Genomic DNA, 24,154 nt, shown 5'->3' on the forward strand with positions numbered 1-24,154 from the left:
ACCCTCGTCTACCTGTTCAGTCACCTTCTCAAAGAACTCAATAAGGTTTGTGAGGCATGACCTACCCTTCACAAAGCCATGCTGACTATCCCTGATCATATTATTCCTATCTAGATGATTATAAATCTTGTCCCTTATAATCCCCTCCAAGACTTTACCCACTACAGACGTGAGGCTCACCGGTCTATAGTTGCCGGGGTTGTCTCTGCTCCCCTTTTTGAACAAAGGGACCACATCTGCTGTCCTCCAGTCCTCTGGCACTATTCCTGTAGCCAATGATGACATAAAAATCAAAGCCAAAGGTCCAGCAATCTCTTCCCTGGCCTCCCATAGAATCCTAGGATAAATCCCATCAGGTCCCGGGGACTTATCTATTTTCAGCCTGTCCAGAATTGCCAACACCTCTTCCCTACGTACCTCAATGCCATCTATTCTATTAGCCTGGGGCTCAGCATTCTCCTCCACAACATTATCTTTTTCCTGAGTGAATACTGACGAAAAATATTCATTTAGTATCTCGCCTATCTCTTCAGACTCCACACACAATTTCCCATCCCTGTCCTTGACTGGTCCTACTCTTTCCCTAGTCATTCGCTTATTCCTGACATACCTATAGAAAGCTTTTGGGTTTTCCTTGATCCTTCCTGCCAAATACTTCTCATGTCCCCTCCTTGCTCGTCTTAGCTCTCTCTTTAGATCCTTCCTTGCTACCTTGTAACCCTCAAATGACCCAACTGAACCTTGTTTTCTCATCCATACATACGCTTCTTTTTTCCTCTTAACAAGACATTCACCCACTTTTGTGAACCATGATTTACTAAAGCAGTTGAAACACTTGTCAAGAGGAAGAAGGAGGCTTATGTAAAGATGAGACGTCAAGGTTCAGTTAGGGCACTCGAGAGTTACAAGTTAGCTAGGAAGGACCTAAAGAGAGAGCTAAGAAGAGCCAAGAGGGGACATGAGATGTCTTTGGCAGGTAGGATCAAGGATAACCCTGAAGCTTTCTATAGATATGTCAGGAATAAAAGAATGACTAGGGTAAGAGTAGGGCCAGTCAAGGACAATAGTGGGATGTTGTGCGTGGATTCCGAGGATATAGGAGAGGAGCTAAATGAATATTTTTCGTCAGTATTCACACAGGAAAAGGACAATGTTGACGAGGAGAATATTGAGATATAGGCTACTAGACTAGAAGGGCTTGACGTTCATAAGGAGGAGGTGTTAGCAATTCTGGAAAGTGTGAAAATAGATAAGTCCCCTGGGCTGGATGGGATTTATCCTAGGATTCTCTGGGAAGCTAGGGAGGAGATTGCTGAGCCTTTGGCTTTGATATTTAAGTCATCTTTGTCTACAGGAATAGTGCCAGAAGACTGGAGGATAGCAAATGTTGTCCCCTTGTTCAAGAACGGGAGTAGAGACAACCCCGGTAACTATAGACCAGTGAGCCTTACTTCTGTTGTGGGCAAAGCCTTGGAAAGGTTTATAAGAGGTAGGGGGCGAGATTCTCCGACCGGGTCAGAGAATCGCCGAGGGCTGGAGTGAATCCCGCCCCAGCCGGTTGCCAAAGTCTCCGGCACTGGAGATTCGGCGGGGGCGGGTATCACGCCGCGCCGGTTGGCGGGCCCCCCCCCGCTCGATTCTCCGGCCTGGATGGGCCGAAGTCCCGCTGCTAAAATGCCTGTCCCGCCGGCGTAAATTAAACCACCTACCTTACCGGCGGGACAAGGCGGCGCGGGCGGGTTCCGGGGTCCTGGGGGGGGGGGCACGGGGCGATCTGGCCCCGGGGGGTGCCCCCACGGTGGCCTGGCCCGCGATCGGGGCCCACCGATCTGCGGGCGGGCCTGTGCCGTGGGGGCACTCTTTCCCTTCCGCCTCCACCACGGTCTCCACCTTGGCGGAGACGGAAGAGACTCCCTCCACTGCGCATGCGCGGGAATGCCATCAGCGGCCGCTGACGCTCCTGCGCATGCGCCGCCCGGAGATGTCATTTCCGCGCCAGCTGGCGGGGCACCAAAGGCCTTTTCCGCCAGCTGGCGGGGTGGAAATTCGTCCGGCGCCAGCCTAGCCCCTCAATGTTGGGGCTCGGCCCCCAAAATTGCGGAGCATTCCGCACCTTTGGGGCGGCGCGATGCCCGTCTGATTTGTGCCATTTTGGGTGCCAGTCGGCGGACATTGCACCATTTCCGGAGAATTTCGCCCAAGGTGTATAATCATCTGGAAAGGAATAATTTGACTAAAGATAGTCAATACGGTTTTGTGAAGGGTAGGTCATGCCTCACAAACCTTATTGAGTTCTTTGAGAAGGTGACCAAACAGGTGGATGAGGGTAAAGCAGTTGATGTGGTGTATATGGATTTCAGTGAAGCGTTTGATAAGGTTCCACACGGTAGGCTATTGCAGAAAATCCGGAGGCATGAGATTCAGGGTGATTTAGCAGTTTGGATCAGAAATTGGCTAGCTAGAAGAAGACAAAGGGTGGTGGTTGATGGGAAGTGTTCAGACTGGAGTCCAGTTACTAGTGGTGTACCACAAGGGTCTGTTTTGGGGCCACTGCTGTTCATCATTTTTATAAATGACCTGGAGGAGGGCGTAGAAGGATGGGTGAGTAAATTTGAAGATGACATTAAAGTCGTTGGAGTTGTGGACAGTGCGGAAGGATGTTACAAGTTACAGAGGGACATAGATAAGCTGCAGAGCTGGGCTGAGAGGTGGCAAATTGAGTTTAATGTAGAAAAGAGTGAGGTGATTCATTTTGGAAGGAATAACAGGAAGACAGAGTACTGGGCTAATGGTAAGATTCTTGGTAGTGTGGATGAGCAGAGAGATCTCGGTGTCCATGTACATAGATCCCTGAAAGTTGCCATCCAGGTTGAGAGGGCTGTTAAGAAGGCGTACGGTGTGTTAGCTTTTATTGGTAGAGGGACTGAGTTTCGGAGCCATGAGGTCATGTTGCAGCTGTACAAAACTCTGGTGCGGCCGCATTTGGAGTATTGCGTGCAATTCTGGTCGCCGCATTATAGGAAGGATGTGGAAGCATTGGAAAGGGTGTAAAGGAGATTTACCAGAATGTTGCCTAGTATGGAGGGAAGATCTTATGAGGGAAGGCTGACGGACTTGAGGCTGTTTTCGTTAGAGAGAAGAAGGTTAAGAGGTGACTTAATTGAGGCATACAAGATGATCAGAGGATTAGATAGGGTGGACAGTGAGAGCCTTTTTCCTCGGATGGTGATGTCTAGCACGAGGGGACATAGCTTTAAATTGAGGGGAGATAGATATAGGACAGATGTCAGAGGTAGGTTGTGGTAGTAAGAATGTGGAATGCCTTGCCTGCAACAGTAGTGGAGTCACCAACATTAAGGGCATTCAAATGGTCATTGGATAGGCATATGGACGATAAGGGAATAGTGTAGATGGGCTTTAGAGTGGTTTCACAGGTCGGCGCAACATCGAGGGCCAAAGGGCCTGTACTGCGCTGTAATGTTCTATGTTCTATGGTTCCCTCACACGGCCATTTCCTTCCTGCCTGACAGGGACATACCTATCAAGGACACGCAGTATTTGTTCGTTGAACAAGCTTCACTTTTCATTTGTGCCTTTCCCTGACAGTTTCTGTTCCCATCTTATGCTCCCTAATTCTTGCCTAATCGCATCATAATTACCCCTCCTCCAAATATAAACCTTGCCCTGCCATATGGCCCTGTCCCTCACCATTGCAATAGTGAAAGACACCGAATTGTGGTCACTATCTCCAAAGTGCTCTCCCACAAACAAATCTAACACTTGACCCGGTTCATTACCCAGTACCAAATCCAATGTGGCCCCACCTCTTGTCGGCCTATCCACATATTGTGTCAGGAAACCCTCCTGCACACACTGTACAAAAACTGCCCCATCCGAACTGTTCGACCTATAAAGGTTCCAATCAATATTTGGAAAGTAAAAGTCACCCATGACAACTACCCTGAGACCTCCACACCTATCCATAATCTGTTTTGCAATTTCTTCATCCACATCTCTATTACTATTTGGGGGCCTAGAGAAAACTCCTAACAAAGTGACTGCTCCTTTCGTGTTTCTAACTTCAGCCCATATTACCTCAGTAGGTAGGTCCCTCTCGACTGCCTTTCTGCAGCCGTTCTTCTGCAGAAGAATTGAAATGACGTATAACTTTGCCAGAAATATAAGACCATCCTTCCCCCTTCCCGAACCCATGGGACCTCACCCGGTATGGGCGGCACGGTGACACTGTATTCAATTCCGGCCTTGGGTACGGTCTGTGTGGAGTTTGCACGTTCTCTTCGTGTCTGAACATGACTAGGATGGGAATAGAGGGATACGGACCCAGGAAGTGCAGAAGATTGTAGTTTAGTCGGGCAGCATGGTCAGCACGGGCTTGGAGGGCCGAAGGGCCTGTTCCTGTGCTGTACTTTTCTTTGTTCTTTGTCTGCGTGGGTTTCATCTGATTACACTAGTTTGCTCCCACAATCTAAACATGTGCCAGTTAGGTTAATATATCATAGAACATACAGTGCAGAAGGAGGCCATTCGGCCCATAGAGTCTGCACTGACCCACTTAAGCCCTCACTTCTACCCTCACCGCGTAACGCAATAACCCCTCCTAACCTTTTTGGACACAAAGGGCAATTTAGCATGGCCAATCCACCTAACCTGCACGTCTTTGGACTGTGGGAGGAAACCGGAGCACCCGGAGGAAACCCACGCAGACACGGGGAGAATGTGCAGGGGAAAACAGGCAGTGACCCAGCTTGGAATCGAACCTGGGACCCTGGCGCTGTGAAGCCACAGTGCTAACCACTATGCTATCGTGCTACCCCCAATTAGGCAATGTTAATTTGCCGTTTTGGATACAAAACGTTGAGGTGGGGTTACTGGGTCATGGAGATATGTTGGGGGAGTGGGGTGATGTAGGGTGCTCTTTCGGATGGATGATGCAGACTCGAAAGGCCTACTTCTGCACTCTAGGGAATCTGTGATTCACCATCCCCCTCTCTAATCCCCGCCACCTCTCTCTCCTCCCCCTCAAAGGAATATCTTCGACTACCACCGTCGCTCACTCTCGTCAGTGGTCACCCGAACACGCATGAGGTTCACTGCCTAACCCTCTCGCCTGACCTCTCTCTGGACTCAGTTTTACATTTGTCTACCCATCTCCCCACTTAGCCATTGATATTCTGACCTTCACACCGAGCAGCCCCACTTGGGTTTCCTCCGGGTGCTCCGGTTTTCTCCCACAGTCCAAAGATGTGCAGGTTAGGTGGATTGGCCGTGCTAAATTTCCCTTAGTGTTCAAAAAGGTGGAAGTGTGGGCTTGGGAAGGGCACTTTTTCCAAGGGCTGATGCAGACTCGATGAGCCTAGTGGCCTCCTTCTGCACTGCAAATTCTTTGATGATTCTAGTCTAACTTGCCACCCTCCAGCTGGCAGAAACCCCGTCACTAAGCCACCTCTGACCACCCGCGTTAATGACATCCCAACTGAGCACCCGACAACCAACCACTCACTCCTCCACTGCCCTCCTAATCATACAATCTTCCACTGACCAGCATGCCAATAACCACTTGAAGCCCCTCCCGTGGAGCACCTCTGAGCAGTTGACAGCACCTGATCACACGACCCCCTACTGACAAACTAAATGCCCCGCTATCCAATCGACCAAGTCCAACTAACCTCCCAAGAGACGAGGTATCCCACGTCCCAATCTTCCGGTAGACCTTAGAAACTTAGCTTCTCCTTGTCTCCTCGATGTAGCTGAATAATTAGATATGTCTGCTGTAGGACAGCCAATGTTATTAAAAAGGGGCAAATAACCTTCCCTGTGACCACACAGCTGAGCGCAAATCCAGGCAGATGCTTGCCATGCACACTGCTGTCTACTTTAGCTTAGCTGGGCATGTTTATTTGTATTCCTGGTGCTCCTGCTGGTCTGCTCTCTAAACACTTCATTCAAGGAGGTTTGACCCCTCGGTTTGATAGCGCTGGTAGAATGAAGGATATGCCAGGTTATGAGTCTACTGATCGTGTTGAATGTAATCCTGTTGCCACGGATGATCAATGATATATTTGGACACCCGATTTGAGCAGCTTTATGTGCTCCAAATCTATCCCGTTGCACCCCAAATAATGTTTGAAGACTGGATATGGCCAGAAGCACTCCTGGTGAGGGGGACAAGGGGCGAGACACTGGAAGATGTGGCCATTAGAAAGGAGTGCCCGAGGCAGATAGATTTGAGTGGACAAGATTGGAGTGGACGACAAGGTGGTTTGCACTGCAGCCCCACAGCGTCAGGACCTAGGTTCAATGCCGGGCTTGGGCGACTGTTTGGGTGGAGTTTGCCAATTATCCCTGTGCTTGCGAGGGTTTGTTCAGGTGCTATGATTCCCTCGCAAACTCCATAGATGTGCTGGTCAGATGGATTGGTCACGATTAATGCGCAGGGATAACATGGGTGTGTGGACCAAATTAAATTGCTCTTTCAGAGGGTTAGGGATAGGGTTAGGTTGCAACTTCGATGGGCCGGATGGCCTCCTTCTGCACTGTGGGAATTTCCAGGCCAAGTCTTCTAGTCTAGATGCATTATTCAGGCCACAAACTCGTTCAGCAATGGTGATAGCGAGTCATCTTGTCAAACTGCCATGGGTACAAGATGAAAATATTTTCTTTTCCTATTCTGACCTCTCCTCCCATTGACAAATGTGACACTGAAAAGAGTCGGAGATAAATGCAGAGATTTTTATTCACATTGTTGAGGCCAGAGTGGGTCAGCGTTCTCGAGATCTGGGGGTCACACTATCAAGCAGACCCTCAGTTACAGTTAACCTCTATCAGAGCCTCCGATGTATCTCCCAGTGGAACATATTCCCGTTTCTGAACACATTTGAGTTTGCAGCATTTATAAAACCAGAAGCATTTCCCACGTAACCAATTCTCGTTTCTATGACATGGACCCATCCTGCAATTTCCATTCACCCTGTCACATCCAAAGACGGCACCTGAAATACAGAAGTGTGCATTAAATTCACCAGTCCCGACTCTGTCATTCACATATGATCTCAGCAAATACATTGAAACTAAGATGGCTTACTATCCTCTAATCATGATTAAACATGGGTGTTCTGAGCTCCAATCATATTTGAGTGGGGTTCTGGAGACCAGAGCTTTCCTGGGCTGCAACCATGTTTCAAGGCGTTTTACATGGTACAGAGATTTACAGAACTTTACTTGGTGCACGAATAGCATTTTATCCAGAGTTACGCAGACCAGAACTGTACATTGCGCTCCAGTCAGACACAAATATGATTTAGAGAGGCCAGAACAGTGTATCTGTGGGCGTGTCATGTGAGAGTCCCTTTAAGAAAAGGGACTAAAATGGCTGCAGTGATGTCATTGTGTGGGTGGAGCTGGAATGTGATTCTGTTTTATACTTTCGTTTTGAACTGGAAGCTCTTTTTGGCTCTGTGTTTTAGTTTCACTTTCAGTTGGAGAGCTGCATTCAAACCAAGCAGATGTACACTTGTCTCTCTCTCTTGTTAAACAAGGTGTTTAGATCACTTGATAATTTAAAAGTGTCAACCGTTCTCTCTAGAGAATTCAAACCGACGATCTTTGTTAAAACGTGCTTTGGCTTATGATGTTGTTAGGAAAGTTACTAAAGGTTACCTGTGGAGGGCTGTATCTTTTTTGGGTGGTTATCAGTATTGGCAGTTGGTTAGATGTTTACTGTGGGTTTACAAAATGTTAACATTTTGTTTTGAAAATACTTTGGATCTCTGTTGCATCACACCTGTGAAGTGGCCATTGTGCTCCCCATAACCATAAACGTTGTGGGTCAGGTGAACTCCATGATACACTTTTGGTGTTCTCTAAACCCTGGCCCATAATAAATTGGGGGCTCGTGGGATAAAAGTCGATCTTTCATGATTGGGTTGGCTTAAAGACAGTGAGGGGCATATTTGTGTTTGCTTTTCATGTGTGGTATTCCAGTTTAAGTAGGGAGTGTGTTGTGGACAATGGCTCTTAGAGGCTCTGAAGTTTTTGGGGGTGGAGAAGGTCACACGCAGTACCTTATGAACAGAGACTACAAACAGGCTTTTAGATATGGCAAAAACATTTCAGTTAACAGGACAGTCAATAGGACTTTAAACTAAAGATTGGGGGGGAAGGGAAAGTCAGGGAACCAAGAGGTGAAGTAATCAGCGGGGAGCGCAGCTGCTTAGGAATAGAAAAAAAACACGAACAGACAAAACTCAAGAGTGGTTACGATTTACCCCATCCCACAAAATATGACACAGTGTATGGAAAGGCTCAGTAAACCAAGGTCCACCACACTAAGAAAACAAAAAGGGACGGTCAATAGAGAATTAAAGGTGCTATATTTAAATGCGCGCAGTGTACGGAACAAGGTAGATGAGCTTGTGGCCCAGATTTTGACTGGCAGGTATGATGTGGTAGGCATCACAGAGACATGGTTGCAGGGGGTTCAGGACTGGCATTTAAACATCCAGGGATTCACAACCTATCGAAAAGACAGAGAGGTGGGCAGAGGGGGCGGGGTTGCCTTGTTAATTAGGAATGAAATTAAATCAATAGCACTAAACGACATAGGGTCAGGTGATGTGGAGTCTGTGTGGGTAGAGTTGAGGAACCACAAAGGCAAAAAAACCAGAATGGGAGTTATGTACAGGCCTCCTAACAGTAGTCAGGAACGGGGGCACAAAATGCACCACGAAATAGAAAGTGCATGTCAGAAAGGCAAGGTCACAGTGATCATGGGGGACTTCAATATGCAGGTGGACTGGGTAAATAATGCTGCCAGTGGACCCAAGGAAAGGGAATTCATTGAATGTTTACAGGAGGGCTTTTTGGAACAGCTTGTGATGGAGCCCACGAGGGAACAGGCCATTCTGGACTTAGTGTTATGTAATGAGCCAGACTTGATTAAAGATCTTAAAGTAAGGGAGCACTTGGGAGGCAGTGATCATAATATGGTAGAATTCAATCTCCAATTTGAAAGAAAGAAGGTGGAATCAGATGCAAAGGTGTTACAGTTAAATAAAGGTAACTACAGGGGCATGAGGGAGGAACTGACGAAAATCGACTGGGAGCAGAGCCTAGTGGGAAAGACAGTAGAACAGCAATGGCAGGAGTTTCTAGGAGTAATTGAGGACACAATACAGAGGTTCATCCCAAAGAAAAGAAAGGTTATCAGAGGGGGGATTAGGCAGCCATGGCTGACAAAGGAAGTTAGGGAATGCATCAAAGCAAAAGAGAAAGCCTATAATGTGGCAAAGAGTAGTGGGAAGTCAGAAGATTGGGAAGACTACAAAAACAAACAGAGGATAACAAAGAGAGAAATAAGGAAAGAGAGGATCAAATTTGAAGGTAGGCTAGCCAGTAACATTAGGAATGATAGTAAAAGTTTCTTTAAATACATTAAAAACAAACGGGCGGCAAAAGTTGACATTGGGCCGCTCCAAAATGATGCTGGTAATTTTGTGATGGGAGACAAGGAAATAGCTGAGGAACTGAATAAGTACTTTGCCTCAGTCTTCACAGTAGAAGACATGAGTAATATCCCAACAATTCCAGAGAGTCAGGGGGCAGGGTTGAATATGGTAGCCATCACAAAGGAGAAAGTGCTAGAGAAACTAAGGTCTAAAAATTGATAAATCCCCGGGCCCAGATGGGCTACATCCTAGAGTTCTAAAGGAGATAGCTGAAGAAATAGTGGAGGCGTTAGTTATGATCTTTCAAAAGTCACTGGAGTCAGGGAAAGTCCCAGAGGATTGGAAAATCGCTGTTGTAACACCCCTGTTCAAGAAGGGAACAAGGAAAAAGATGGAAAATTATAGGCCAATTAGCCTAACCTCGGTTGTTGGCAAGATTCTAGAATCCATTGTTAAGGATGAGATTTCTAAATTCTTGGAAGTGCAGGGTCGGATTAGGACAAGTCAGCATGGATTTAGTAAGGGGAGGTCGTGCCTGACAAACCTGTTAGAGTTCTTTGAAGAGATAACAAATAGGTTAGACCCAGGAGAGCCAATGGATGTTATCTATCTTGACTTCCAAAAGGCCTTTGATAAGGTGCCTCACGGGAGACTGCTGAGTAAAATAAGGGCCCATGGTATTCGAGGCAAGGTACTAACATGGATTGACGATTGGCTGTCAGGCAGAAGGCGGAGAGTTGGGATAAAAGGTTCTTTTTCGGAATGGCAACCGGTGACGAGTGGGGTCCCGCAGGGTTCAGTGTTGGGGCCACAGCTGTTCTCTTTATATATTAACGATCTAGATGACGGGACTGGGGGCATTCTGGCTAAGTTTGCCGATGATACAAAGATAGGTGGAGGGGCAGGTAGTATGGAGGAGGTGGGGAGGCTGCAGAAAGATTTAGACAGTTTAGGAGACTGGTCCAAGAAATGGCTGATGAAATTCAACGTGGGCAAGTGCGAGGTCTTGCACTTTGGAACAAAGAATAGAGGCATGGACTATTTTCGAAACGGTGACAAAATTCATAATGCTGAAGTGCAAAGGGACTTGGGAGTCCTAGTCCAGGATTCTCGAAAGGTAAACTTGCAGGTTGAGTCTGTAATTAAGAAAGCAAATGCAATGTTGTCATTTATCTCAAGAGGCTTGGAATATAAAAGCAGGGATGTACTTCTGAAGCTTTATAAAGCATTAGTTAGGCCCCATTTAGAATACTGTGAGCAATTTTGGGCCCCACACCTCAGGAAGGACATACTGGCACTGGAGCGGGTCCAGCGGAGATTCACACGAATGATCCCAGGAATGGTAGGCCTAACATACGATGAACGTCTGAGGATCCTGGGATTATATTCATTGGAGTTTAGGAGGTTGAGGGGAGATCTAATAGAAACTTACAAGATAATGAATGGCTTAGATAGGGTGGATGTAGGGAAGTTGTTTCCATTAGCAGGGGAGACTAGAACCCGTGGGCACAGCCTTAGAATAAAAGGGAGTCACTTTAGAACAGAGATGAGGAGAAATTTCTTCAGCCAGAGAGTGGTGGGTCTGTGGGATTCATTGCCACAGAAGGCGGTGGAAGCCGGGACGTTGAGTGTCTTTAAGACAGAAATTGATAAATTCTTGATTTCTCAAGGAATTAAGGGCTATGGAGAGAGAGCGGGTAAATGGGGTTGAAATCAGCCATGATTGAATGGTGGAGTGGACTCGATGGGCTGAATGGCCTTACTTCCACTCCTATGTCTTATGGTCTTATGATTACCTGACAGAATACAAAAAAATAAGGTACTTAGGGCGGTAGCTGTGTCTAAGAGAGTGATGCTGCATTGATAGGGGCCAGAGAAAGGGATTGGAAGTGAGCCAATCAGAATAGATCAAACAGGTCAGGAGGGATATAGGCTGACCTATGGGCGTCGAGTATGTGAAACTTGATACCATTTGAATTGATTTGCAGAGATCCCTTTGTCTCTTTGTTCATTCGCTTTCTGGGATGTAGGAGACTGGATGTCTCTTATGTTTCTATGAAATGAATCAAGCTTGCAAGCTGAATGAAATAACTTCTTTTTACGTGCGAATCCATCTCGACTTTTATTGAGGCCAGACTGACGGAGAAAGAATTTTGGGAATCAACAGAACCGCACTGCAGTGGGTCCTAATCCCGCTTGAGAATCAGCGAGATCAGTGCCCGAGACATTGTTGGGGGCAGAGTCCCTTCCTCCCTCGCCTCATTGAAGGTTCTCACCAGCAACGGGCCCAACAGATCCACAAACGTCCTATAAAATTCAACCGGGACCCCAGGCCAGCCACCTGCTCTTCCTCCACCCTCGGGAACCTCAACTGATCTAAGAACCGCCGCATCCCCTCTCCCCCCTCTGGGGGCTCCGACTTGTACAGGTCCCCATAGAAATCCCTAAATACCTCATTTATTTTAACCGCACCCCGCACCATATTCCCCCCCATCCCTGATTCCTCCAATCTCCCTCACCGCCTCCCTCTTACGTAGCTGATGCGCCAGCATCCGACTCGTCTTCTCCTCATACTCATACACTGCCCCCTGCATTTTCCTCCACTGAGCCTCTGCCTTCCCCGTGGACAATAAATCATATTCCGTTTGGAGGTTCCGTCGCTCCCTCAGCAGCCCCTCTTCGGGAGCCTCTGCATAGCTCCTGTCCACCCTTACTATCTCCCCCACCAACCTCTCCCTCTCCATCCTCTCTCTTTTCTCCCTGTGAGCCCTAATTGAAATTAGCTCTCCTCTAGCCACCGCCTTCAGAGCCTTCCAAACTACACCCACCTGCACTTCCCCATTATCATTGGCCTCTATGTATCTCTGAATGCACCCCCGGACACGCCCACTAACTTCCTCATCCGCCAACAGTCCCACATCCAGGCGCCACAGCGGGCGCTGGTCCCTCTCCTCACCCAACCCCAACTCCACCCAGTGTGGGGCGTGGTCCGAAATCGCTATAGCCAAATATTCCATTCCCTCCACTCTTGGGATCAGTGCCCTACTCATCACAAAGAAGTCTATCCGTGAATAGGCCTTATGTACATGGGAGAAAAAAGAGAACTCTCTGGCCACCGGCCTGGCAAACCTCCATGGATCAACTCCCCCCATCTGGTCCATAAAACCCTTTAGCACCTTGGCCGCAGCTGGCCTCTTACCCATCCTTGACCTGGATCGGTCCAATGCTCGGTCCCTCCCCATTATCAAGCTCCCCACTTCATAAACCCTGCATCGTCCCAATTCTGGGCATACACAGCCATCAGTACCACCCGGGTCCCTGCAACCTACCACATCACCATCACGTATCGACCCCATTATCCGCCACAATATTCAGCGCCTCGAACGACACCCGCTTCCCCACCAGTATTGCAACCCCTCTGTTCTTCGCATCCAGCCCTGAATGAAAGATCTCCCCGACCCATCCTTTTCTCAGCCTGATCTGAACTGCCACCTTCAAGTGCATCTCCTGAAGCATAACCACGTCTGCCTTCAGTCCCTTTAAGTGCGTGAACACCCGGGCCCTCTTGACCAGTCCATTTAGGCCCCTCACATTCCATGTTATGAGCCAGATCACGGGGCTACTCGCCCACCCACCCCCCCACCCCCCTGCCAACTAGCCATCCCCTTTCTTAGGCCAGCCACGTGCCCACGCCTCCCGGACACTCCAGTCCCCCAGGCGGCGAAACCCCGCCCGACTCTCCCTTTTACCTCCAGCTTCCCTTCGGTCATTACAGCAGCAACCCAGTCCCCCGCCCCCCCCCCCCCCGCCCCCTCCAAGCTAGACCACCGTCTAGCCCCTTTGCTCCCCGCATTGCACTCCCGTAAGTCAGCTGACTCCTGCTGACCCTGGCCGCTCCCGCCTTTGCCAATGACCCTCCGTGTGGAATCCCCATCCCATCCCCCCCTTCAGGCCGATGTGAGCACTCCTCCAGCACCGCCCCTCCCCTTAGGCCCCTCCACCCTTCCTTCGCGCGGGAAAACGCCTGCCCAGGTTTTCTCCTACAACCTCACCCCAGTTCCCCACGGCCCAGGGCTTCCTGCCCCCCCCTCTCCCCTTCGCACTCGGGGACTGGCCCCTGCAAAACAGTACCGCTACGCACAAAACCCACATATCACATCCACTCCCCCGCTTTCCCACACAACAATGAAAAAAACAAACCCAACCCCACATCAAACCCTTAGTTCGAGTCCAATTTCTCATTTTGTATAAAGGTCCACGCCTCATCCGGCGTATCAAAATAATGATGGCGATCTTGAAAAGTGACCCACAATCGCGCTAGCTGCAACAGCCCGAACTTCACCCCCTTTTGGTGGAGCACCGCCTTGGCCCGGTTGAATCCAGCCCTCTTCTTAGCCAGCTCTGCACTCCAGTCTTGATAAATACGGATCTCCATATTCTCCCACCTGCTGCTCCGTTCCTTCTTCGCCCATCTCAGGACGCACTCCCTGTCCCTGAGTGAATTTATCACTCCCTGAAACCTCACCACTACAGACCTTGGCAGCTCATTGGCTTTAGGCCTCCTTGCCAGGACTCTGTGAGCCCCATCCAGCTCCAAGGGCCGCGGGAAGGCATTGTGTTCAGCATTGTGGCTACGTATGCCCCAACGTCGGACCCCTCCACCCCTTCAGGGAGACCCAGGATCCGGAGATTCTTCCACCTCGACCTATTCTCCATGTCCTCGAACTTTTCCTGCCACTTCTTGTGCAGCGCCTCGTGCCTCCACTTTCACCGCCACGCCCAGAATCTCATCCTCGTTTTCAGAGGCTTTCTGCTGCACCTCTCGAATCGCTGCCCCTTGGACCTTCTGGATCTTCACCAGATTTTCTATCGACGCCTTCATTGGGGCCAGCATTTCTGCTTTCAGCTCCACAAAGCAGCTTTTCAGGAGCTCCTGCTGCTCCCACGACCATTGAGCCCATCTTACCTTTCCGCACCCGTTCTCCTCTCTGCTCCAAAACCACTTTTTAAATCGCTCCACTCCTGGTCCATAAGACCATAAGACCATAAGACATAGGAGCGGAGGTAAGGCCATTCGGCCCATCGAGTCCACTCCACCATTCAATCACGGCTGATTTCAACTCCATTTACCCGTTCTCTCTCCATAGCTCTTAATTCCTTGAGAAATCAAGAATTTATCAACTTCTGTCTTAAAGACACTTAACGTCCCGGCCTCCACCGCCCTCTGTGGCAATGAATTCCACAGACCCACCACTCTCTGGCTGAAGAAATTTCTCCTCATCTCTGTTCTAAAGTGACTCCCTTTTATTCTAAGGCTATGCCCCCGGGTCCTAGTCTCCCCTGCTAATGGAAACAACTTCCCTACATCCACCCTATCTAAGCCATTCATTATCTTGTAAGTTTCTATTAGATCTCCCCTCAACCTCCTAAACTACGATTGAATGTTAGGCCGACTATTCCTGGGATCATCCGTGTGAATCTCCGCTGGACCCGCTCCAGTGCCAGTATGCCCTTCCTGAGGTGTGGGGCCCAAAATTGCTCACAGTCTTCTAAATGGGGCCTAACTAATGCTTTGTAAAGCTTCAGAAATACATCCCTGCTTTTATATTCCAAGCCTCTTGAGATAAATGACAACATTGCATTTGCTTTCTTAATTACGGACTCAACCTGCAAGTTTACCTTTCGAGAATCCTGGACTAGGACTCCCAAGTCCCTTTGCACTTCAGCATTATGAATTTTGTCACCGTTTAGAAAATAGTCCATGCCTCTATTCTTTTTTCCAAAGTGCAAGACCTCGCACTTGCCCACGTTGAATTTCATCAGCCATTTCTTGGACCACGCTCCTAAACTGTCTAAATGTTTCTGCAGCCTCCCCACCTCCTCCATACTACCTTCCCCTCCACCTATCTTTGTATCATCGGCAAACTTAGCCAGAATGCCCCCAGTCCCGTCATCTAGTTCGTTAATATACAAAGAGAACAGCTGTGGCCCCAACACTGAACCCTGCGGGACACCACTCGTCACCGGTTGCCATTCCGAAAAAGAACCTTTTATCCCAACTCTCTGCCTTCTGCCTGACAACCAATTGTCAATCCGTGTTATTATCTTGCCTCGAATACCATGGGCCCTTTTTTACTCAGCAGTCTCCCGTGAGGCACCTTATCAAAGGCCTTTTGGAAGTCAAGATAGATAACATCCATTGGCTCTCCTTGGTCTAACCTATTTGTTATCCCTTCAAAGAACTCTAACAGGTTTGTCAGGCACGACCTCCCCTTACTAAATCCATGCTGACTTGTCCTAATCCGACCCTGCACTTCCAAGAATTTAGAAATCTCATCCTTAACAATGGATTCTAGATTCTTGCCAACAACCGAGGTTAGGCTAATTGGCCTATAATTTTCCATCTTTTTCCTTGTTCCCTTCTTGAACAGGGGTGTTACAACAGTGATTTTCCAATCCTCTGGGACTTTCCCTGACTCCAGTGACTTTTGAAAGATCATAACTAACGCCTCCACTATTTCTTCAGCTATCTCCTTCAGAACTCTAGGATGTAGCCCATCTGGGCCCGGAGATTTATCAATTTTTAGACCTCTTAGTTTCTCTCGCACTTTCTCCTTTGTGATGGCTACCATATTCAACTCTGCCCCCTGACTCTCCTGAATTGTTGGGATATTACTCATGTCTTCTACTGTGAAGACTGACGCAAAGTACTTATTTAGTTCCTCAACTATTTCCTTGTCTCCCATCACTAGATTACCAGCGTCATTTTGGAGCGGCCCAATGTCTACTTTTGTCTCCCGTTTGTTTTTAATGTATTTCGGCAGGAGTGGAGCTGGCTGGTTAGTCAATTTCAGCAGGAGCTGCAAATTTTTTTTTTAAATTAGTGTTTTAGGCGGGAACAGGAAGTCGACCCGCGGACGTCTGGGAAGACCCTCACCAATAAATTCTGGTGGAGAGGAAACCCGAGACACTACACATGTAGTGTCTCCCACCCGCCCTCCTCCTCTAACCTAATAATAAAACCCATTGGTCTGAGGTAAGTACCATATTTTATGATATTATTATTGTTTTTTTATAAAAATTTTAATTGAGTTGTTAGCCAGATCTCGGTAGAAAGTTAGAGGAATGGCAGGGAAGGGAGTGCAATGTTCCTCCTGCAGGATGTTTGAGGTGAGGGATGCAGTTAGTGTCCCTGCTGATTTTACCTGCAGGAAGTGCTGCCATCTCCAGCTCCTCCAAGACCGAGTTAGGGAACTGGAGCTGGAGTTGGAAGAACTTCGGATCATTCGGGAGGCAGAAGGGGTCATAGATAGCAGCTTCAGGGAATTAGTTACACCAAAGATTGGAGATAGGTGGGTAACTGTAATAGGGACTGGGAAAAAGCAGTCAGTGCAGGGATCCCCTGCGGCCGTTCCCCTGAGAAACAAGTATACCGCTTTGGATACTTGTGGGGGGGGGGGACTTACCAGGGGTAAGCCATGGGGTACGGGCCTCTGGCACGGAGTCTGTCCCTGTTGCTCAGAAGGGAAGGGGGAGAGGAGCAGAGCATTAGTAATTGGGGACTCTATAGTCAGGGGCACAGATAGGAGATTTTGTGGGAGCGTGAGAGACTCACGTTTGGTATGTTGCCTCCCAGGTGCAAGGGTACGTGATGTCTCGGATCGTGTTTTCTGGGTCCTTCGGGGGAGGGGGGCAGCCCCAAGTCGTGGTCCACATTGGCACTAATGACATAGGTAGGAAAGGGGACAAGGATGTCAGGCAGGCTTTCAGGGAGCTAGGATGGAAGCTCAGAACTATAACAAACAGAGTTGTTATCTCTGGGTTGTTGCCCGTGCCACGTGATAGTGAGATGAGGAATAGGGAGAGAGAGCATTTAAACACGTGGCTACAGGGATGGTGCAGGCGGGAGGGATTCAGATTTCTGGATAACTGGGGCTCTTTCTGGGGAAGGTGGGACCTCTACAGACAGGATGGTCTACATCTGAACCTTAGGGGCACAAATATCCTGGGGGGGAGATTTGTTCGTGCTCTTTGGGGGGGTTTAAACTAATGCAGCAGGGGCATGGGAACCTGGATTGTAGTTTTAGGGTAAGGGAGAATGAGAGTATAGAGGTCAGGAGCACAGATTTGACGTCGCAGGAGGGGGCCAGTGTTCAGGTAGGTGGTTTGAAGTGTGTCTACTTCAATGCCAGGAGTATACGAAACAAGGTAGGGGAACTGGCAGCATGGGTTGGTACCTGGGACTTCGATGTTGTGGCCATTTCGGAGACATGGATAGAGCAGGGACAGGAATGGATGTTGCAGGTTCCGGGGTTTAGGTGTTTTAGTAAGCTCAGAGATGGAGGCAAAAGAGGGGGAGGTGTGGCGCTGCTAGTCAAGAGCAGTATTACGGTGGCGGAGAGGATGCTAGATGGGGACTCTTCTTCCGAGGTAGTATGGGCTGAAGTTAGAAACAGGAAAGGAGAGGTCACCCTGTTGGGAGTTTTTTATAGGCCTCCTAATAGTTCTAGGGATGTAGAGGAAAGGATGGCGAAGATGATTCTGGATAAGAGCGAAAGTAACAGGGTAGTTATTATGGGAGACTTTAACTTTCCAAATATTGACTGGAAAAGATATAGTTCGAGTACAATAGATGGGTTGTTTTTTGTACAGTGTGTGCAGGAGGGTTTCCTGAAACAATATGTTGACAGGCCAAAAAGAGGCGAGGCCACGTTGGATTTGGTTTTGGGTAATGAACCAGGCCAGGTGTTGGATTTGGAGGTAGGAGAGCACTTTGGGGACAGTGACCACAATTCGGTGACGTTTACGTTAATGATGGAAAGGGATAAGTATACACCGCAGGGCAAGAGTTATAGCTGGGGGAAGGGCAATTATGATGCCAATAGACGTGACTTGGGGGGGATAAGGTGGAGACGTAGGCTGCAAGTGTTGGGCACACTGGATAAGTGGGGCTTGTTCAAGGATCAGCTACTGCGTGTTCTTGATAAGTATGTACCAGTCAGGCAGGGAGGAAAGCGACGAGCGAGGGAACCGTGGTTTACCAAGGAAGTGGAATCTCTTGTTAAGAGGAAGAAGGAGGCCTATGTGAAGATGAGGTGTGAAGTTTCAGTTGGGGCGATGGATAGTTACAAGGTAGCGAGGAAGGATCTAAAGAGAGAGCTAAGACGAGCAAGGAGGGGACATGAGAAGTATTTGGCAGGAAGGATCAAGGAAAACCCAAAAGCTTTCTATAGGTATGTCAGGAATAAGCGAATGACTAGGGAAAGAGTAGGACCAGTCAAGGACAGGGATGGGAAATTGTGTGTGGAGTCTGAAGAGATAGGCGAGATACTAAATGAATATTTTTCGTCAGTATTCACTCAGGAAAAAGATAATGTTGTGGAGGAGAATGCTGAGCCGCAGGCTAATAGAATAGATGGCATTGAGGTGCGTAGGGAAGAGGTGTTGGCAATTCTGGACAGGCTGAAAATAGATAAGTCCCCAGGACCTGATGGGATTTATCCTAGGATTCTCTGGGAGGCCAGGGAAGAGATTGCTGGACCTTTGGCTTTGGTTTTTATGTCATCATTGGCTACAGGAATAGTGCCAGAGGACTGGAGGACAGCGAATGTGGTCCCTTTGTTCAAAAAGGGGAGCAGAGACAACCCCGGCAACTATAGACCGGTGAGCCTCACGTCTGTAGTGGGTAAAGTCTTGGAGGGGATTATAAGAGACAAGATTTATAATCATCTAGATAGGAATAATATGATCAGGGATAGTCAGCATGGCTTTGTGAAGGGTAGGTCATGCCTCACAAACCTTATTGAGTTCTTTGAGAAGGTGACTGAACAGGTAGATGAGGGTAGAGCAGTTGATGTGGTGTATATGGATTTCAGCAAAGCGTTTGATAAGGTTCCCCACGGTAGGCTATTGCAGAAAATACGGAGGCTGGGGACTGAGGGTGATTTAGAGATGTGGATCAGAAATTGGCTAGCTGAAAGTAGACAGAGGGTGGTGGTTGATGGTAAATGTTCAGAATGGAGTACAGTCACAAGTGGAGTACCACAAGGATCTGTTCTGGGGCCGTTGCTGTTTGTCATTTTTATCAATGACCTAGAGGAAGGCGCAGAAGGGTGGGTGAGTAAATTTGCAGACGATACTAAAGTCGGTGGTGTTGTCAATAGTGTGGAAGGATGTAGCAGGTTACAGAGGGATATAGATAAGCTGCAGAGCTGGGCTGAGAGGTGGCAAATGGAGTTTAATGTAGAGAAGTGTGAGGTGATTCACTTTGGAAGGAATAACAGGAATGCGGAATATTTGGCTAATGGTAAAGTTCTTGAAAGTGTGGATGAGCAGAGGGATCTAGGTGTCCATGTACATAGATCCCTGAAAGTTGCCACCCAGGTTGATAGAGTTGTGAAGAAGGCCTATGGAGTGTTAGCCTTTATTGGTAGAGGGATTGAGTTCCGGAATCGGGAGGTCATGTTGCAGCTGTACAGAACTCTGGTTCGGCCACATTTGGAGTATTGCGTACAGTTCTGGTCACCGCATTATAGGAAGGACGTGGAGGCTTTGGAGCGGGTGCAGAGGAGATTTACCAGGATGTTGCCTGGTATGGAGGGAAAATCTTATGAGGAAAGGCTGATGGACTTGAGGTTGTTTTCGTTGGAGAGAAGAAGGTTAAGAGGAGACTTAATAGAGGCATACAAAATGATCAGGGGGTTAGATAGGGTGGACAGTGAGAGCCTTCTCCCGCGGATGGAAATGGCTGGCACGAGGGGACATAGCTTTAAACTGAGGGGTAATAGATATAGGACAGAGGTCAGAGGTAGGTTCTTTACGCAAAGAGTAGTGAGGCCATGGAATGCCCTACCTGCTACAGTAGTGAACTCGCCAACATTGAGGGCATTTAAAAGTTTATTGGATAAACATATGAATGATAATGGCATAGTGTAGGTTAGATGGCTTTTGTTTTGGTGCAACATCGTGGGCCGAAGGGCCTGTACTGCGCTGTATTGTTCTATGTTCTATTTAAATAAACTTTTACTATCATTCCTAATGTTACTGGCTAGCCTACCTTCATATTTGATCCTCTCTTTCCTTATTTCTCTCTTTGTTATCCTCTGTTTGTTTTGGTCCACTCCATACAATGCTGGGGGAACCCTACTGCTGCCTTCCCACACCGGGAATTGTCATCCAACTGCCGCTGGGGCTCCTCAAAAGGGCCCAAAAGTCCGTTCTTGGCGGGAGCTGCCGAACGTGCGACCTACCCAGGCATAGCCGCAACCGGAAGTCATTTAAAATACTTCTTAGCATACGATAAATATACACTACGTGATAGTAGATATTGAACACGTTTTATGGAGACCCAAAATGCGCACTATGCTGCAATCATGTTTAAAAGAACTACATGGGGAGTAAAAATATACTCTGCGCTCATGGTGTAATCATACCACCATAAGACCCTAAGCAGAATTAGGCCATTTGTCCCATTGAGCCTGGTTCGCCATTCAATCGTAGGTGATATGTTTCTCACCTCCATTCTCATGGGCTTCTCCCGGTATTCCCTCACACCCGATTAATCAAGAACCAATCTATCTCTGTCTTAAAGACACTCAGTGATTTGGCCTCCACAGCCTTCTGCAGTAAAGAATTCCACAGCCAGAGGGCTGAAGAAATACCTCCTCATGTCAGTTTTTTCCTCTTCTCTTTTACTTAGTCTCCTCATGTTCTGGCACAACCGGAACTGTGAACAACAAAACCTTATCAAATTCTATGATTTCATTAGGATACTGGGAGACATCGTTATGGTCTAACTAACCATATTGGATGACAGTACACGCTTGGAAATTTGAATGTCCGCCTTCAGTTTCTACGAATATTCCTGTAGATTTCTTGCTGTGAGATGCACTAACCTCCGTATAAAAACCTTGCGCTCACTCCTCCTTCGGCAGTTATGGGCGATACCAGAAGCAGGACTTGAAGGGCCAAGATAATTGCTTTCCTCATCTTCCATTCAGTTCGTCAGAGTGAAGATCAAGTGCATGATGTAACTAAGTTCTTTATATGAACTCAAAGATTATTATAGTTACTGATCAGCGGTGGTGAGGATCAGCTTAAGGAGCAATCCACCACCTGAGAACAAAAGAACATAGAATCAAACATTAAATACATTAACGATTGAAAGCTTTCCGTATCTCAAGCAGGTGTTTGAACTGGGGAAGGTTAACATGTCATTTTCTGTAAATAAATTAAGAACCATGCAGTGGATATGGGGAACGTTCTGTCCACCGTGCCTGTCCTGACACTTAAAACAGGGACAGAAAACTATTCATGCGCTCTATCTTCTCTTTCACCTTAGTCTAGAGTTTTAAATTTCAATAATGTAATCAAATTCTCTTCAGGACTTCACTACAGAATCTAACCCTACCACACATGGAGGGGTCAAATTACTGATCACAATTGACTGCTTAGAAATGATTTATTCTCGCATCTAATTGTTTATCTTGTTTTCTTCAATATGTTTTGACCGATTACTGAATCTGCCTCGATGACGTTCCCGTGGCCACGATTAGAACAAGATTTGAAAAGTTCTCCCTGATGCCCTCGGACCAATATTATATGAATCAACAGTATTACTATACCAGGTTATCCGGTCGGAATACCGTTGTTGCCGGTTCGAGATTCTGTGAACAACTTGGCCTGGATGATTACTACATTCGACAATAACAGCGCTTCAACTCTTTACAATTGAAACGAATTTAAACTTTCTGAGGCTGTGAAAGATGTTTTAGGAATGTAACTATTTTATGGTTGTTTTGTTAGCTCGTTATCTGCATTGCACTTTACACTCACTTGTAATTGTGTTTTAAAAATTTTTTCTCGCTCTCTGCCTCTCCTCTGTTCTTCAAATGTATTTCCGTCTCTTTCTTTCTCCCACTCTCTTGTCTCTTTCACTATCTCTGTATCTCCTTCTCTGCTAGACCTTCCCCCTGTTAATTCATCTCGGCTTCCCTATATTTCTGTCTTTCAGTGTTTGTCCCAGCAAATACATTTTTCTATAATCTCGCAGAGATTCTCTGTCGCTCTCTCTCACTTAGTCTCTCTCTCTCGCTTCATGTTTTTCGCCTCATCATAGAAACATAAAGATTACAGAGCAACCCGGGATCATTTGTCACCCGCTGTCTGTGCTTTCTCCCTGCGGAGTAACTCACCTGGTGTCTGTCCTGTCTCCCTGTTGGAGTAACTCACGAAGTGTAGGTGCCAGAATAACTCAGCAAGTGCCTGAGCTGTCTCCCCGTTGAAGCGGCAGGTTAGCATCATGGTTAGCACTGTTGCGTCAGTGCGCCAGGGACCGGGGATCGATTCCCGGCTTGAGTTACTGTGCGGAGTCTGCACGTTCTCCCCGTGTCTGCGTGTGTTTCCTCCAAGTGCTCCGGTTTCCTCCCACAAGTCCCGCAAGACGTGCTTTTAGGTAATTTGGACATTCTGAATTCTCCCTCTGTGTGCCTGATTGTGACAATAAAGATTTCATAGATTGTCATAGAATTTACAGTGCAGAAGGAGGCCATTCAGCCCATCGTGTCTGCACCGGCTCTTGGAAAGAGCACCCTATCCAAGGTCAACACCGCCACCCTATCCCCATAACCTAGTAACCCCATCCAACACTAAGGGCAATTTATCATGGCCAATCCACCTAACCTGCACATCTTTGGACTGTGGGAGGAAACCGGAGCACCCGGAGGAAACCCACGCACACACGGGGAGGATGTGCAGACTCCGCACAGACAGTGACCCAGCTGGAATCGAACCTGGGACCCTGGAGCTGTGAAGCAATTGTGCTATCCACAAGGCTACCTTGCTGCCCCGGTACATTTCTTAAAAAGTAACTCAGTGATGGCTATTCGAGGGCCTTTTCACCACAGCCCTACTTATTTTTGGTCCTCAGATCAATATCAATTTCCTCTTTTGAAAGACAGGATTGAATAAGCCTCCACCAGACTCTCAGACAGTCCATTCCAGATTCGATCCACTCGCTGTGTAAAAACATCATGGCTAGTGAGCTTCTTACATTGGTGTCCTCTGATTATCCATCTGTCCTCCCTCTCCTTCCCATTTTCCTATCACGCTACCTCCCCGTGCCTGCAACACCCTGCTTATCCAACTGCCCAGTTAAACTTGAAGCTACTGTCTCTTTGTTCAATATTTTCTTCTGAACCGGAGTATGCTGCCACCACTCGCCATCCTTTCTAACTGAGGTTATGCTTCAAATACAAAAGTTATTTAAAAAAAAAAAAAAATTTATTAAAGGTTTTCATAAAATATCAATAACAAAATGAGAAAGAAAAAAGAACCCAACAGGGTTAAGTACAAAACACAATCTAAAAAAGCAACCCCCCAAACTCCTCCCCCCCGTACCTAAATAATAAATTAACATTAACACCCTGACTTAAGACAACAGGTGTATACACCCCCTCAGACCCTTCCAGTGTAAATAACATAAACAAAAATAAAGTAACCCCCCCCCACCCCCCGAGCTGCTGCTGCCATTGACCAATGTCTATCGTTCTGCCAGAAAGTCTAAGAACGGTTGCCACCGCCTGAAGAACCCTTGTACCAACCCTCTCAAGGCAAATTTCACCCTCTCCAATTTAATGAACCGGGATTAGCCCGGCTGATCCAGGATTCCACGCTTGGGGGCCTTGTATCTT

At 47.6% G+C, this 24,154-nt stretch overlaps 2 long non-coding RNA genes across 3 annotated transcripts in view; one reads left to right on the plus strand and one right to left on the minus strand.

Moving 5' to 3' along the window:
• Positions 1-24,154, plus strand: part of LOC140396099 (uncharacterized) — a 122,641-nt gene that overhangs the window by 70,759 nt on the left and 27,728 nt on the right. The window contains exon 4 of the long non-coding RNA XR_011936449.1: positions 22,019-22,241. This is a non-coding gene — a long non-coding RNA (uncharacterized lncRNA). The remainder of the gene's footprint in view (positions 1-22,018; positions 22,242-24,154) is intronic.
• Positions 6,774-22,720, minus strand: LOC140396100 (uncharacterized). Of its 2 annotated transcripts, none has more exons than XR_011936450.1 (3): positions 22,658-22,720; positions 21,359-21,578; positions 6,774-7,010 (listed from the first exon to the last, which is right to left on the minus strand). It is a non-coding gene; the product is annotated as an uncharacterized lncRNA (long non-coding RNA). The 2 variants fall into 2 exon arrangements; XR_011936451.1 differs by lacking the exon at positions 22,658-22,720 and adding an exon at positions 22,088-22,178.

Source organism: Scyliorhinus torazame, chromosome 19 (genome assembly GCF_047496885.1).
Source record: "Scyliorhinus torazame isolate Kashiwa2021f chromosome 19, sScyTor2.1, whole genome shotgun sequence".
NCBI classification, from domain to species: Eukaryota; Metazoa; Chordata; class Chondrichthyes; order Carcharhiniformes; family Scyliorhinidae; genus Scyliorhinus; species Scyliorhinus torazame.